Below are 16325 nucleotides of genomic sequence, written 5' to 3' on the forward strand. Positions count from 1 at the left end.
AATCACACCTGCCATGCATCTTAAAAATAAGGACCACTTTGTGCCCTCTCTCATCCTCTCCTTTTCCTACTGAACTGTTTCTTCCTCCGTTGCTGGGGTTTCTTTCCATTTAGTGTGTGGCAAGACTTTAATGAGTAGAAGACTTAAGAAAGGCCAGGGAATTACATGCTGATTTTGCACCTCTGGAGGTCATTGATCCAACACTTCAGTGAGGGGAAAAAAATTAATATCAGTATAAGTAGTGCTACTGGTGTAATTGTTATTGCTGTGCTTGTGTAGCATACCTGTTTGGCCATGCTGTTCACAATATTTTAGGCATTTGTACTCTGTAATCTCTGGACATTGTGTTGGTGTCCTTCCCAATCTGTTTGCTATTGTGTTCCTCCCAGAAGACCGTGCCCAGTGTTTGGCCCTCTCTGTGGGCCATGACAAACTGGAGAGAGGACCTGGAGTGCCTGCCTGGACAGGAGGCCACTGAGCCCAGCTTTGCCCAGCCTGAAGCAGGGGACGCTGAGGGGGCAGCGGGATGGGGCCTTCAGCCTCTTGAAAGGGAAAGGATGAGAAAATGGATGTAGGAGGGGAAGCTCCAGGTGAACACAAGGAGAAAAAATTGCTGTTTAGGGTGGTTAAACATTGGAACAGCTTGTGAGAGGTCCTGGAACCTTCCTGTTTGGAGACTTCTGGGACCTCACTGTGTGAAGACCACAGCAGCCTTTTAATCAACAGTGTCCAGTGTATGCAATTAGGGCTATGTGTTTGTCACTTTTTCTTGGAAGAAAAACATTGCTACCTTGTAAAAAGCCTTGCTGGCATGTCCTTTCTAATAAAAATGAGATGTTTCTTAATATAGTTATGTGATGGAAAGGACACCTGTCCATGCCTATAGACGTCTTTAAAAAAATCAGAATTATATTCAATGCAAAACACTGGTGTGGGGCTTTTTTCCCTTTTTTTTTTTCCCTGAGTACCTCCTGTATAATGCCTCATGAAGGTTATATTTTCAGTATAAAATAAAGCTCCATGAAATTGTGTTATTTTGGACTAGTCTGTTTTAGAGATAAAGGTGTTTTAGGGATAAGAAAAAAACAAACAAATTATGGATCTTGGTTTTAAGCCTGTCTCAAAACTTCAGTGAGATGACTGCAGAGGATGTGGCTTTTCATCATCCAGCATGAATTTTTACTAGGGTGATGATGCGGTCAAATTTACAGTTCCTCTTTATTGCCTAACTTCGCAGGATGAAATTTCAGTGAAGAAAATGGGAATCGAATTGACTTTTTAGGGCTGTTTTCTCTATGTGTTTCCTGTATTAGCAGGTTTTTCGGGTTCAGCACTCAGGAAAAATGAAGATAGGAATTTGTTTTCTAGAGTTTTCTTTCTTTCTTTCTTTATCCTTACATTGGGGAATTCCAGAGATTGGGTTTTAAACTCGGTTCTTGGAAACCCTTTCATTGTGCTTTAACTTCTCAGTGTAATTAATTCTGTCTGTCAAGATCTTGGGAATAAGGAGTAGAAAAGATGGATCTCTATGAGTGATAAATCTGAAGGAAATGGTGGATTTAGGATTTAGACATCATACCACAGCCACCTTGCTTGGCCTTTATTTATTAGTGAGATCAATGGATGTTATTACTGATCTCTAAAGAACATTAGTTATGTGACTATTTGTTATGTGCAGGGTTGGAGATAGGCTTGGGAGTAGCTCTCGACTTGGTGGAACGGAACCCTATTGGCCAGAGTTTTGGTGTGGCTCTGCTTATACCCTTTCATTAATAGCAAACACCCCAAAATATTTTCAAGCTTAAAGAAAAAGATTTTGCACAGCTTTCTCTTCTATAGTAAGCTGAAAGGAAAACAAAGTTATTTTATTGGTTTAGAAATTAGGGGAATGTATCTCCACTCCCTACTGACTAAATCAGAATAAGTCCTTCCTTCTAGAATTAGCTCCAGGTGAGGCTTTTTATTTATTGGTTTTCTGTTATGTATTGAGTAAAGATGGTATTTCTCAGAAACCAGTTCCTTGTCGTTCATAGGTAGGCAGTTTTTCTCCAATCAATCCCCTCTGAGGCCAGGCTGCACTTCTGGGGCATTCTTAGTAGTCTCTGGCTGAGGTGGTTCACTGAAGGGGCAAGCAGTACGCTGTTAGGCTGGCCAAGCCCATCACTTCTAGAAATGTCATGTATGCTTGAGAGATCATTTGGAAAGTGGAACTTAGTTCTGGATTTTTTGTGCTGATGAATGATAATGTGCTAATATGAGCAAACTTCTGTTTTTTAAGATGCTTCCTGCATTTAGGGAAGCAAACATTCTCCTTGTTTTAACCTTTCAGAGGATAGCTGACTTTTCCAAGAGTTTTGGAATGATGAATTGTGCCACCAGCATAGTGAGGTTTAAGACTGTAATTCTAAGCGACACATCATTGCTAAGATCTACTTAGATACCATCCCCACAGAGCTACATGTGTTGAGTTCTGTGGTTTTTTGCAATCAGTGTATTTCCCTTTAGTGGTAAGCAGTAAAAATTACCCTGGGTTCACAGTGTAATTGAAATGTTAAGGCCAGAGGGTGAAGCTATTGACTTCCTCTGTAAATGTAATGGGACAGTGCTTCTAGTTGACGAAAAGCAGGTCTTTGCCAGTGCTACTGTAGTGTTTTGCATACTGTGTGTTTTTGTCATAAAAGTTCCTTTTATCCCACGGTTAAGAAATAAAAAGGTTTTAAATTCCATTGTATGAAAGAATTATTAAGTATTGTGTCAAGTCTCTTTTGTGCCACAGCTAATTTGCCTGTTACATACAGAGGAATTCAGACAACTGGCTTCTCTGCACATTGTATCATTTACGGTGCATTGCAGTAATTTTACATAGTAATTTTTCACGTTGCATCTGAAAATACGTTATGTTGTCTGAACTGTAAAAAACCTTGGGATTTCAGATGTACTCCTTTCTTCAACATAATACTGCTATTAGCATCTGCCTGGTCTGTACTTCACTGTTTTGAATTTCCTAGCTAGATGCTTAGACCTGGAGCTATACCCTGTTAAGAAAAGTGCAGCACTACCTTTGCTCTGCCTGTGTTTTCTGAATTTGAATTCTTGCTTCCTGGAAAAAAATAATCTTTGCCTCTACAGACATACAAAAAATGAGGAAAGTACAGTTTAATCTTCTGGAAAATGTATGTTGATCAGAAAAAAAGAAGTTCGTTGTTCCACCTGTACTCATGAATTTTTGCAAAGAATATTTCTGATTCCTTAATTTTCAGTTATATTTTTTCCTAAATAATGTATATAAGCATTATTAAGATCAAAATGTATTAAAAGTGCTAGCTTATGATCCTGCAAGTTTCTTCTTTTACTTTTGATGAAGAGATCACAATATCTGCATTTCGGTAGGATAATTGCATGCTGAAGTAGCAGAAGGCACTACGGGTGAAAATACAAGGCTTGTTTTCTTCAGGCAGAAGATAGTGTCAGAAGCAAGTGGTGTAATGGAACAAAGAAGTAAAAATTCTTGAATCTGATTTCTTTTGTTCATGGCATCACTCTGCCCATCTGTTGATTGTTCTGCAGTTGCTCTTGAAGGTCCCTGGCCAATTTTGGTCAAATTTCAGGAGAGGAAGATGGTCTCAGAGATAATGAAGTGCCTGCAAATTCAGAGTCACTCAGTAGATATTGGGAAGCGAAGCCCTGTTAATGCCTTGCACTGCAGGTGAGGTGGGGGAGCTGTTGTGGGCAGTCAGCACATGTGGGACTGCCAAAAAACCATTCTTTCCCTTACAGGGGATCTGACAGGACCAAAGAAGATGAGGGTGAGTTACAAGATGTATGAGACCGAAGTCAGTTCTACTACTCAATGTAGCAACTTGATATGTTTGATTGGTTTCTAAAATAAACCTTAAGCCTTCTTAGAATTCCAAAGCTCACTGGAAAATTTGCTAACTTCTTTTAAAGGATATTTTCTTCCAAGTGAATCTACCTTTGCATGAATGAAGACTTTTGAGAAGAGATGGAAATTTGCACAGTGATGGGGAAGAGCATTGATCAAGTCCACATATTTTATAAAACAAAAAGGAATGGAAGTCGTGAAAGTTAGTTTCAGATTGTGTCACATCACTGATCTGATAACACTGTTCATGCAAAACTGGGCTTGTTCCTAATAGAAAAAAATTATGGAAAAACTGAAGAAAAATCTGAATTTTTGAATCTCTTCCTGTTATGTAAATTGCCTAGAGAGATTACTAGATATTATAGAGATCAATCTTTGAGATTTTTTTAAAAAAAGACCGTTGTGTAGCATATGGAGGCATGGTTATGGGGTCTAAACTGAAATTTTTTTTAGTGCAGGGAACAGGGGTGTTTGATTTTATTTGTTTGTACTTCATCTTAATTCAAGTGAATGAAAGCTTCATCAAGTTCTAGACAAGCCTCTGCACTGTGCAGGTTCAAAATTTGGGGACAGTCAGAAGAGAAAGCTAGGCATAAGTCACCAAGCTGTATTAGTTAACAGGCTGTTTTTATTTAACTCTTCTTCTCTTGGGAGTGACATGTGGTGATGCTTGTTTCTCTGCTGGGTTCTGTATCTTGAGTGGGACAGGACTCTGTACTGCATTATCTTGTCTGTAATCAATACAACAAGTTGCCTGACAGATTTGAAAACCTAGCCCAGAGTGGCTTTATTTGTACCATAGGTTAGCTGGTGTATTTATACTTTACAAAAGGAAAGTAGAGGTGCAGGTCTGAAAAATGTTGCTCATTAGTAATCCAGTATCTTAGAGTCTATGTCCCCTGCCCATGCATCTGCAGGAAAAAATGTGCTGGCAGAGGACTTCAAACTGCACTGAGTAACTCGGTGTAAATGATGTTTCTACATGGCACCTTCCTGTGTAGCATTTGTATAACACTAACAGAGTGGGAGTTCTACTCAAGCTTGACATGTGAGACCACAGGTGGGAAAAGGAGAAAGGCTTTTGGAAAGGCTCCTGTGGAGGGTACTTGGAGCTCTCCCTTGGTGTGGAGGTGAAGTGGCCAAGAAGGGTGTTCAGCACCATGGGTCTCACCAGCTGGGTGCAGCAGCCTTAAAAAGGTTTGCTCTAGGAGCTTAGGGTTCCTTGCTCTGTGGGAGACCTGCAGGAAGGTATTAAGGAGTGTAATGTTCACTTAGAAGTTTTTTTCTAAGGTTTTTAGAACATGTCTACAATGTCTGATCATTACTTGAATTCTGGGAGAGCAATTCTAAAATTGTCATTCTTAAGTCTAACACCTTGAAGAACTAGTGCTGAGTTTGAAGTGTTTGGACTCTGATAGTGCAGATGGTAAAGTTTAACACTATAGAGATATCCAATCTGTAAGGGTGAGTTATCATTTAATAAAAACATATTTTTATTCATGGAAAAAACCTCCCAACCCTGTATGTTAAGAATAGCAAAATAAGGGTGTTCTGTGAAAAATAACATCAATAATACTATGTTATATGTTTTCCAGCATGCCCAAATTGATTTTCTGGATTTGTTTTTTGGTTTTCGGTTCAGTCAGTAAACTAGTTAAGTGAAAGAAATGTTTGGAAATTTTTTGTTGTGGTTGAGATTAGACTTCTGCTTTCTGAAGCTGTAGCTTACCTTTCTGACTGAGAGCTCAGTACAGTCCCTTTCTTTTTTCACCGGTGGACTGCCTTCCAGCTGAGGGAAAAAGGGAAAGGAAGCAAATGTGATTATTTTGCTAGCTGATAAACTCAGGTGGCTTTACACATGCTCTTGTAATTTTATTTTGATGAAGATTTTATTTTTCTCATTTTAGCTGGCTTCAGGAAGAGCTCAACTGTTCTGATTGCAAGTTAGGTGAGGCGATGTTAACTTCAAAATTTGTACTTGGTGTTGTAAGACGATTCTGCTGTTATTCTCTATGTATCAGAGTTGTGCTTTGAAGTAGACCATGTAGTCAAGTACTGAGAACATACTATCCTAACAGAAATAGGAGGACTTTACTGAAAATGTTGTAATATTTCAATAGTTCTTGTGTTTAACAACAGTAATATTTTTATTTCTGGTTCTCACAGTCTGAATGCAGGAAAGCAGGAATATGTGTGTGTTGTGGTTGGGCTGGCACTGTGTCTGGAGTGACAAGGGTGTTGCTTTCTGGGATTGTCTTTCAGGAAGGCGGTTCTCTGTGCACAAACAGTTCAGCCTTCTGAGCATCCCCTGGTCTCAATAAGAGGGCATTGGGCTGCAATGAAGAAAAGTGAAGGTGCTTCAGGTGTGGTCACAATTGGTGATTACTTTTATCCTTGTATTTAGAGATCCCTAGATTATTGAGAAGATTTAAATTTATTATAATAGATTTGCTATCTAAAGAAATGTCCCAATAAATTGAAAGGATTTTCTCTGTAATCACTAGAGGTAACAATGTATTTTCCTGTGTCTTTCTATAGGGATTAATGTATGTAGGGATTCCTTTTTATTACAGTGGAAATTTTAGGATTCTGAAGCCCTGTCTTAAGCTGCAAGTGACTTAGGTCTGGCTTTGTGCTGGGATCAGAAAATGGCTGAGCTGATTGCATGGCACTGCAGTGTAGTGATGAATGGAAAGACAGCAGGAAGTCCCTGGTAGACTTTTCTTCCTGTGGTGGTGCTCAAGCCAGTTGTGAATCCATGTGTGTTCAGACAGGATCGCTAATACTGCAAGTGAAAAGCCTTCTGTAAAAGAGAAATGTGTGTTGTTGATACCAAAGCCATTACATTTGATATGATTCAATTTATATGCTTTTACCATCATTCCTGGGGGTAAGAAAAACAAAAAAAGAGGAAGACCTGCCTACTTTTTAGCTTGATCATGGCTAGCTCATTGCTGATGTGTACACTGTCTTCTAGAGTTAGAGATTCAGCTGTAACCTAAAACAACTAGTAATGTATCTTATTGTTTTCGTGGGGACAAATAAGTGATGGTAGGTGCTGCATTATGGTAGGAATAAGCATTGCAGTATTTTCTTTCCATGTTTTGCTTGGACATGAAAAATTACCATATAGAGACATTTCAAATTAAGTCACATTGCATTTTGTCTTAGACTGGAGATGATGTAAAATAACCAGGTGAATACTACTAATATGATCTAAAATGCATGTGACAAACAGACTTTTGTGAAATTTTTGCTAGATTTTGCTGTTTTAATCTTCTGCTGACATAAAAACTAAAGATAGTGAGAGCAAGTGGACACTGAAACAATACTGGTATAGTTGTATGGACACTGGATTAGACAAACAGGAATTTCCACAGGAGCAGTGCATTTGCCACCCAGGAACTTGCAGGTGGAAAACAAGTGATCTGCTCTTGTGAGACATTGAGCTTGTAGGTAGCAGTGGTGATAGCTTCAGTAAACTTACATATTCTCAGGGGCTTGGTCTCGTTAACTCTGTAAATGTTACCAAGTGCTTAATGGTGTGACAGAAGTATACTTTGCATGAGAGTACATATGGCTTTTATTTCTCACTCAGTCCTCACTAAACTTGGCTGTGCATTTCTTAAATAAAGCAGTGTTAGAAGTTTGCTTCCAGTTTCTAAAGATTGCCAGCTGCTTTACTAGAGTGCAGCTTGAGGCATCAAAGTATATTTGAGTATATTCATTTTTATGGGATAACATGCAAAATGATACTTTCCTATAGCTAAAGCTAGTAAAAAGTCAGGTTTTGTTTGCATGTTGATTGTTCACTGAAACAGAGGGTCTGTAGCTGAATATGTCAGATAAAGAAAAGGAAATGCTAGAAGTTGGTTAAAGAAAGGAAACACACGACTGGTCTACTGAAAATGCCTATGGCTAAAATCCAAGGAAGTGGGCACTACTTGTGCTTAACTGCTGAACTGAACTGATTGCTCAAGAAAAAAGGACTTTTCTATGTTGTGACTCAAACTGACTTGACAGATCAATCCTGCTATTGCATGTCCTTCTTGGAAGTAAACATGATGGTAAAGTTGTCTTGAGAGCTGGTGCAGGAGGATTTTTGGAGAATTAGGCAGCCAAATTGATGAGTACCTCACTGCATGAGTTTTTAAAACAATTACTAGAACAACTCTCTTCATATGATGTAGATATTGTGAATTTGTGTTTACAAAATGCATTATAAAATACATTGTTGAATTCATTAGATGAGTTTATACATTGATAAAATACAAATTGCATTGGTACAGAAGAAGAATGACAGTGATGCTTATCTCAGTTATTTTCTTTTGCCCTTAGTTTCTGAAGGAAAAGTGATATGTCTTGTGTACTCCCTTAGTTTCTCAGGTTTTGGACTGAAATACCAGTAGAATTGTAGCAGACTGGTATGCATGTGTTAAACAGCCTGAAATGGTGCTGTGCCACCCTTTGTACCCTGCATTTCTCCCCCTCCAAGGTTCTCTTGTGTTTCTAACTCTATGAACTGTGTTGCATCTTAAAAAGGAGTCATTACAGAGGGAAGGAAACACTCCAGATATTTTTTTTCCCACTACAGAGAGAGATGGTTTTTGTATTTACTTTTTCTTCCTTTTTTTTTTTTTTTAATGTTCATAGATTTTTTAACAATTTCAATGATAGGAAAGAACTCAGAATGGAATCATATTTCAACTTCTTCCTGCTGTTGACTTGGTTTGTAGGAACTTTTTTCCTTGTCAGTCTTTGCGACCTGAGCAATGAAAACACCTTTTCTTCAGACACATTTTTCCTTTGTGTTATTGTGCACTTCTCAATTTCATTTGCTGAAAACTCCCCACTTTTCTACCAGAGCTTCACCATCATGATTGTCAGTCTGCACTTTGTTAGTAAAGGATTTACCCTTTCAAAGAATTGTTGCAAGTTCTGAACAGCATCTTTCTGGTGCACGCTTCATTGTATGCTGCCCATCTGCTGACCCTTGTGTGTGGTTTGCATATTTACTCATGTAGAAGAAGTATCTGGAGTTTTAGGGAAATGGAAGCCCTTCCTTTCTGCCAGTATGAGCTGTTTCTGTTTCAGAAAGCTCACTGCAGTTTTTAGAGAAAAGTCTAGATACTTGAAGGGCACAATTTTAGGGAAATTGTGCCTCTTTTCTGCTGTTTCTTTTTAACCTTCTAGAATATGCATACAAAGATGGAGAGTTGTGAAAGAGTTTAGGAAGTTGTTTTTGAGCTGTTTTTAGTTTAGTTACCTTAAAATATTGAGATCTTAAACTTGGTTTTTAAGAGCAGGAGATAACACTGGATTTCACAACAGATGTGAGAGGATATTGGATGGGCTCTTGACTTTGTAAATTTAATAATTGCATAACTGAGGTTCAACTTCATTGTGTTCTCTCAATTGTTAAGTGGTCCCTTCATTATTTAAAGAGGCAAAAAGCTGACCAGTGTAGAACTTAAACCTGGATTTTTTTTCAGTCAAAGCTCAGTGTATGATAAGGAGCTCTCTGGGCAATTGAGTGCTGGACTCAAATTGTCTCTGGAAGTGAGTCCTTTGGTGCCTGCTAATGTTGATTTTGTCATCTCTCATTCTCTAGTTATGCTGTGGGTGCATCTTTAAGTGCTCTGTGGACCTCCAAACTGAAAATTCAGTGTATAAGCATTGCTTTTTTATTTTGAGTGAAACTTTAAAAAACTTTAATGCTTACAACAAAAATTACTTCAGTTTTACTTCTGCATTAACTTTTTCAAGAAATGCACAAGTTAAATGAATGTTGAAGGCAAAAAGGGAAGAAGATCTCTCTTGATTTGATGCCTTTTTTAAGGAAGCTTCATACATAGTAACTATGCTCAGGAGAAGTAAAAATGGTCTCCGAAAAAACATGTTAACAGTAAAGAAAATAAGGTTATAACAGGGGAGTGCTGAATTAGTGGAATTTGATTTAACATCATGCCAGTAAGAAGATTTATCTCTTGTAAATGAGGGCATTGTCAATCTGGCTGATGATGATCAGGAACAGTTTTCAGTAACAGCAGGTTCAAATGTACAAGTATAAAGACTGAGTTGGAGAAAAACATTCAGACAGTCCATTTTAAGCAATAACTGCAATTTACTGTTGAAGGTGCTGCTCTTGCTGCAGTTTGTGAACTCCTTTTACCTGAGACACCTTAATAAAGACTCAAGCTTGAAACAACTTGTCCTCAGGCTGTTCTTGTGCCCACTGGAGTTTACAGGCATTTCGATATTAACCTTTGGCAGGAACTGACTCTATCTGAAAGTGATCTACTACTGCTCTGTATTGCTATTTATGGGCTTATCTGCTGTATTTAGACACTTTTGCATAAACTGCAATGGTGTTTAAGCACTGTCCAGATTGTAGGAGATAAAAAAAGATTTAGGATTTCCTTAAAACAGATTTGAAAATGAGTGGAAGGTAAAGGGTAAATAATGGCTGCTGACTTTATGGAGGAAGTTACACAAATTTGATTCTGAGTTGTAACTGCTGTTTTTAAAATAATAACATACTGTACAGTAGGGGATTCCTAATATAATATGTTGAATGCTTATTAGGAAGTTGAGTGCTTCATAAGAAATGAATATGGAGTGATACTTGATTAATCTAGAAGTAGATAGTTGATAGTAAAACCGATCACTGCAAAATTGTACTAAAATACTTTTTAGGAAGATCTTGGTTGATGATGATTTCAGTATGGAACAGCAGTCTTCTTTTAATTTTCCAGATCTACTTTCCCTCTTCCCCCTGCCTTATTTAGTTGGTGGCAGCATTTTTCCACAGTCCAGCAAATGTGCAGCTGGCTGCATTTCCAGCCACGTGCAGGCTGCCCCACAGGCTCTGCCAGCATCCCGCCGCCAGTCCTGCAGGGTGCCAGGTCCTTCCTCATTCCAGCATTGCTGTCCTGGGGACTTCACTGCCTCAGTCTGCTCTGGCATCTCTGCAGTAACCCCCTCCTCCGTAAAACCTTCCCAGACATCCTCTCCAAGATTTCTCAAGCTTGGATAGTTAATGGTGTCTCTTGTGAGGAAGTGTATCTGTTCCACCTAGTAATAGTTGCTAAGCAGGACATTTCTTCTAGCCACATGTCATGTCAGCCCTGCCTGCTTCACTACAGACCATCTAACTGGAGATGTTATTGTTCTATTTTTTTTTTTCACCTGAGAACACATTAATTTTGTGCTGTGTTGTTGTTCTCCCATTTGCAGAATTAGATGTTGTAAAGATAATAGAGGATCTCCTGCCATATCTCTCTTAAAATGAAACAGAATAGATTTTTTTTTTTGTACACAACAGGGTCTTGGAAGTTTTCAGACTATTCACATTGGCAAGAAGAGAAGAAGTTGGCTTGGACTCTGGTATTAATTTCCAGGGTCCTTTGGATGAGAAATTGGAACAAGATTTTTTTAATTTGGTTTGGTTAAAACAAATGAGGCCTTATTTGTATAACTGTCTCAAAGTTAGAGCTGCTCTTTGGCCACACCATTTGTTTAACTCTCATGTACAAGTTTATTTCCAGGCTGCTTTTTTAGCACACATTTTCTTTGCCATTTGAAGTCCTTTTCAGTCATTTGTCCATTACTGAACCAATGGGGTGAATTGGCCACTTGTTCCTGTTGCCTTTCCTCCATCTTTTCCCAAGAGTTTTCTGTCTCTTGCATCTCATGGATGTTGTTAGATAATTGTATCATTTAAACTGCAGGTTATTCTGCGTTGGTTGTGTGACTAATCTAATAGTTTTTGTAGTCACCAGATAAAATGTGTATTTCCTGTATTTCTGAATCTCACTTTAGAATGGGAATATTAGGTAAGCAGTCAAGATACAGTAAGTGAGGTTCATGCTAAAATAGGATTGTTGTTTGCAGATTGCAAAAAGGGAATACATGAAGGAAGGAAGGAAGAAACTTTTCCAATATTTCTTCAGTTTCTCAGGATCCCTCTGGTGTGGCAGCCCTGATCTATAGGATGGTCATCCTTCATTACAGAGGGCTGCCAGCATATCTGTGCAACACTAACAGTACTTTTACAGGTTTAAAGAGAAGTCTTCTGTTAAGGAATACAAAGTAGATAAACCGGTATAATTTTTATGAACACTGTGATGTTCTCCTCACTTTGAAAAGTTGCTTGTATTGTGCTGTTTTAAAAAAGGCATCCTAAGCTTTTGAATCTCACGTACAGTATGGGGAGCCATCATCGCAACCATGCCTGAGGAGGTTTTAAGATTCATATGATGTGAATTATGACACTAAATTGTTTATATTTAAAATGATTTCAGCAGGAGCAGAAATGAAGGGGGTAGGGAAAATAATAAGTGCAGTTTGAGAGTGCCTTTGCTTGCTTTAGTGTGGTTTCTTAGGATGTTCCTATTTCCCATATATTCCTAAGAATGCATAATTTGTCAGCTTCGGAAGTATTATTTTGAAGAATGTTACGCAATTGTGTCAATTTATCTTATTGACTTGACACATAGTTGGGGTGGGAAGGGAGACTGAACAGGAAGGAAAGTCCTTGTTCCTGAATGCCGTTGCTGCATAGCTCTCATATCCTCGAGGATCACCCGGACAAAAGCTGAGTCAGAGCACAGCAGCACCGAGCACCACAGCAATGGCCCAGTTCAGGATTTTGGACTGCGTGATCAATCACAACTGGAGTTTCATATGTAACCTGTACTGTGCATGGAGTGACCAGGTTTGTCTTTTGCTTATCCTTGCATACAAGATGATTATGTAATTTAGTATAAAGGGAGAACAAAAAGGCTCCGGCTGATCTCTTCTCCCCACCCCCAGTCTTACTGAGGATGAACTGTTAGAAATGCTGCTATTTACTAAGGAGTTTTCTAGAGTTACTAAGCATACAAAACATGGTTTGACTATATAATTGCTTTTTTCACACTTTGATTACTTTGTTCTCTTTAGAGTCTTGTGCTTTGAGGGATTTTGTTTAATGAATTGCACAAAAAGGTAAATATCATGTACAGGAAGGGGGAGGTATGCCAAGACAAACTAAGTTGTTAATAAATATAAAACTGATTTGTTTTCTTGCTTTGAAAAGACTGAGCATCTTGGCTATTTCAAAATACTTGATCATGAACAGGATTAAAATAAGTGTGAGGGGGAAGTTGTTACCCTTTTCTTCTTTTAATATACAGGATTAAATAAATCACAGGATGCTATTCAGTTTTTAATATGAACTGATATACTTCTTATTCACTATTTGGCTGTAGAACTGGAGGGTAAAAAAGCCAAACGAAATTGCCTGGATTCTCAGTGAAAATGTTTTAAAAATGCAATTACTAAAGCCTTTTAAATAGTGCATGCAGTTGTAATACTGCTTTAAAATTACTCTAGATATTACCTGTATTTCTCATATAACATTCAGCCAGTCACTGAAGAAAATTTATTTATTTTTTATTTGGTGCAAGGGGAAGGTAAGCAATCCTTATAAAGTTGTAGTTTCAGTACAGTTAGTAGAGATGGGTGATTCAGAATTTTTTTCTACTCTGCATAGAGGTCCTTTGAAATAATCTGCTGTTTAAAAATGCCTACAACCCCTGTATGTCACATCTATACTGAAGCTTCTTAATCAGGAAAATACACTGCAAGGTGATTGTGGTGGGGTTTGGTCTTGTTTGTTTGTTGGTATTGGTTTAGTTCTTTTGTTAGCCTGATTGATGGTCCCTGGGTTTTTCCAGTACTTTAGTTAATGTGACAGGTAAAAAGTATCTTCTGTTGAATTTGAAAAAACAGAGGAAACATGATACATTCTCCTAAACTTTTAACTTTTACAGATGCCCAACTATTTGATCTATTTACATACATATGTATAAGAATTCACCTGTCCAATCAAATGCAGTATGACAATTGCTTCCCATGCTTCCGAGGAATCAAGAAGAAATAAGAAAAGGCTTAGGATGTGGGCAGTCCTGCCAAGTTTTAGAATGGATTTGATATAACTAGAGGGAATATAAAAGAAAATTTCTTTTTGAGCATACTGAAGTGGAAGGTTTTAAAAAACCCTAAACACTACCCCCCACCCCAAAACCAAACCCCAAGCACTTCCTTTTTCAAAAAAAAATCAAACCCCTTCAACCAAGTCCAAACAAACAAACAAAACCACCAAAGCCCCCTCTCACCTCCATGCAGAACAGGGTTCACTTAGTCTAAAAACTGTTCCTTACCAATATGGAAAGAAGAAGAAACAAGCTTTAGATCAGTATACCCTGAATTAATTGCATGGTTGAGGTAGTAATGGTGCAGAACTGTTTGATCTTGCTAGATTTTATTAAGTAGATTATGCAGTTGTTATGTGTGTTTGGGGTTGTTTTGTTTACTTTAACTGAAGTCCAGTCTCTGTGAACTATACAATTTAATGAGCTGTTGCTGATACTTTTCTTTGAAATGAAGCTGAAGTTTGTTTATGGGATGGATATTCCAGTGCAGCTGCTCTGTTCCTGCTGCACTGAAATGCGTGGCAGAAGTTGAAGCTGCCCAGCCTGGGGAGAGGTGCGTGCTGCTCCTGACGGCGGTGCTGCTCCTCACAGCAGTGCTGCTCTCCACCTTTCCCACCTCACAGTGGCCAAGCAGGCTGCTGGTGAGAAAGCAGATGGGTCACCTCTAAAGTTTGTGTCACTAATAATATCTCAAATTAGGTTGCAGTCATTCTCAGGATTTCTTTTGTTTTTATTGCTCGCCACCCACTCCCTTGGCTCTGGAGCATATATTTCCCAAAGCTTATTTTTTAAAACAGGAGGTGAGCAAGTATGAAATATGCAGGGATATTTTCTTCTATCATGGTGGTTTAAATTTTAGAAAACGTATTTTCATGGTGTGAAATTAAAGTTACTATGGCTGGGCACAGTTGCCCTTTGCACTCTGATACAGCAAACTGTTATGTGTATCAAAATGTTTTCAAAGGATATGCAATATTTCATACGAAAACAAAAACCCTTAAAATAAAATTATTCTATGATGTAAATCAGTGACGTTCTGTTGGCATCAGTGAATTACAGTTTTTAGTCCAAACATTGAATGGAATTGATGACTATCACACGGTGATCCTTAAAGAACAACTCAGAAGCCTTCACTCACAATAAACTTGCTTGCTTGCAGTTTTTCATCCTTTTTGTTCATGGGAGAACTGCACTACCTGTGTTAAAAATATTTCTTAAAATGAGTTATTAAGAAGTGCCAAAGTGTCTTGCTTCCTGCAAGACAGTATGTTGTCTGTGACACTTGTCTTGTGGGACATGGGGTAGATTCAAGTGTTACTGTTTTACTGGCAATTCAGAGCTCTCCAGCATGACTGCAAATGTAGGATTAGTGAAGCCAAGAAGTAGGCAAAAAGTTTGTATCTTATGGGGGACCTTGGTACAGGAAATTTACCTTGGTGGAAATTTATGTTTGTACTTATCCAGATTGCCCTCTCAGAATCATAAATGATTAATCCTATTTTTAATATAGTCTGGTCTTAGTTTTTAGTATTTTTTCTTAAAGAAGAAAAAAGAGAGAGAGGGTGAGAGTGCCGTAAAAAGTTAAAGCAATTATTTTTTTATATGGTAGTCTGATGTTTATGGAGTTGTAATCTTGGAATGATAACTTAGTATGCTAGCTGTGGTCCAAGAGGAGTTCCTCAATGAATGTATGGAAGAGCTAGGTAATACTTTTCCTCAATAATGTATGGACTAGGCTCATCCTCAGTAAGATGTAGTAGGAGCTACTCCCTCTGTCCTTGTAAGGATGTCCTTTATGAGCCTCCAGCACATGAGCACGCTCTGGAGATGCCTGCTATGTCAGTTCACCTTGTGGCCATGATGAGATGCAGTAGAGCAAGTATGCCTAAAACAAATTCCACCGCTTCAGATGTTTGGAAGAAGTACTGGTAGGTAATATAATGTAGGCAATCAAGTGGTTTTGGATTTTTTCCTTCCTTTTATCACAAATGCCTTTCTTTCATGTGTTAGATAGGGAACAGTAGACCACAAATTGAGTGTAGGTTGTCTTCTTACCAGTACAGAGCATAGGTCAGCACTGTGCTCTGAGGAGACTTCTAGTTCGAGGAGAGCAGATCTGGTCTTCCCATGTCCTGTTCTCAGTGCTTCTTTGATGAACTGCATCAGTTTTCCTTTTTTCAATCTTTTTACTGCACCATAGCCTATAAAAATAATGATAATATTCTTTCAGCCATGTAAATACTTAAATCTTGGGTTTTTCAGCCAGGGGTAAGTATTTTGCAAATTCTGTAAACTTGCAGTTGGTCAAATTTCACTGCACAGTGTGGGCCTCATCTTTGCAGTTGTTGGTCTTGGAGAAACCTTCTCATCAAAGAATATTTTGATGTACATGAAGGTTTGTTGTTAGTGCTGACCTAGCAGCCAAGGTGTCTGATTTCTGTTCTTTTAGCTGGAGTTCATTATTG

At 38.3% G+C, this 16325-nt stretch overlaps 1 protein-coding gene across 1 annotated transcript in view; it reads left to right on the plus strand.

Annotated features, from left to right (window-relative positions):
• The window catches only part of ARHGAP21 (Rho GTPase activating protein 21), a 112641-nt gene that overhangs the window by 18080 nt on the left and 78236 nt on the right, over positions 1–16325 (plus strand). The gene's annotated exons all lie outside the window — the stretch shown is intronic.

The sequence above is a fragment of the Ammospiza caudacuta genome, chromosome 1, assembly GCF_027887145.1.
Source record: "Ammospiza caudacuta isolate bAmmCau1 chromosome 1, bAmmCau1.pri, whole genome shotgun sequence".
NCBI classification, from domain to species: domain Eukaryota; kingdom Metazoa; phylum Chordata; class Aves; order Passeriformes; family Passerellidae; genus Ammospiza; species Ammospiza caudacuta.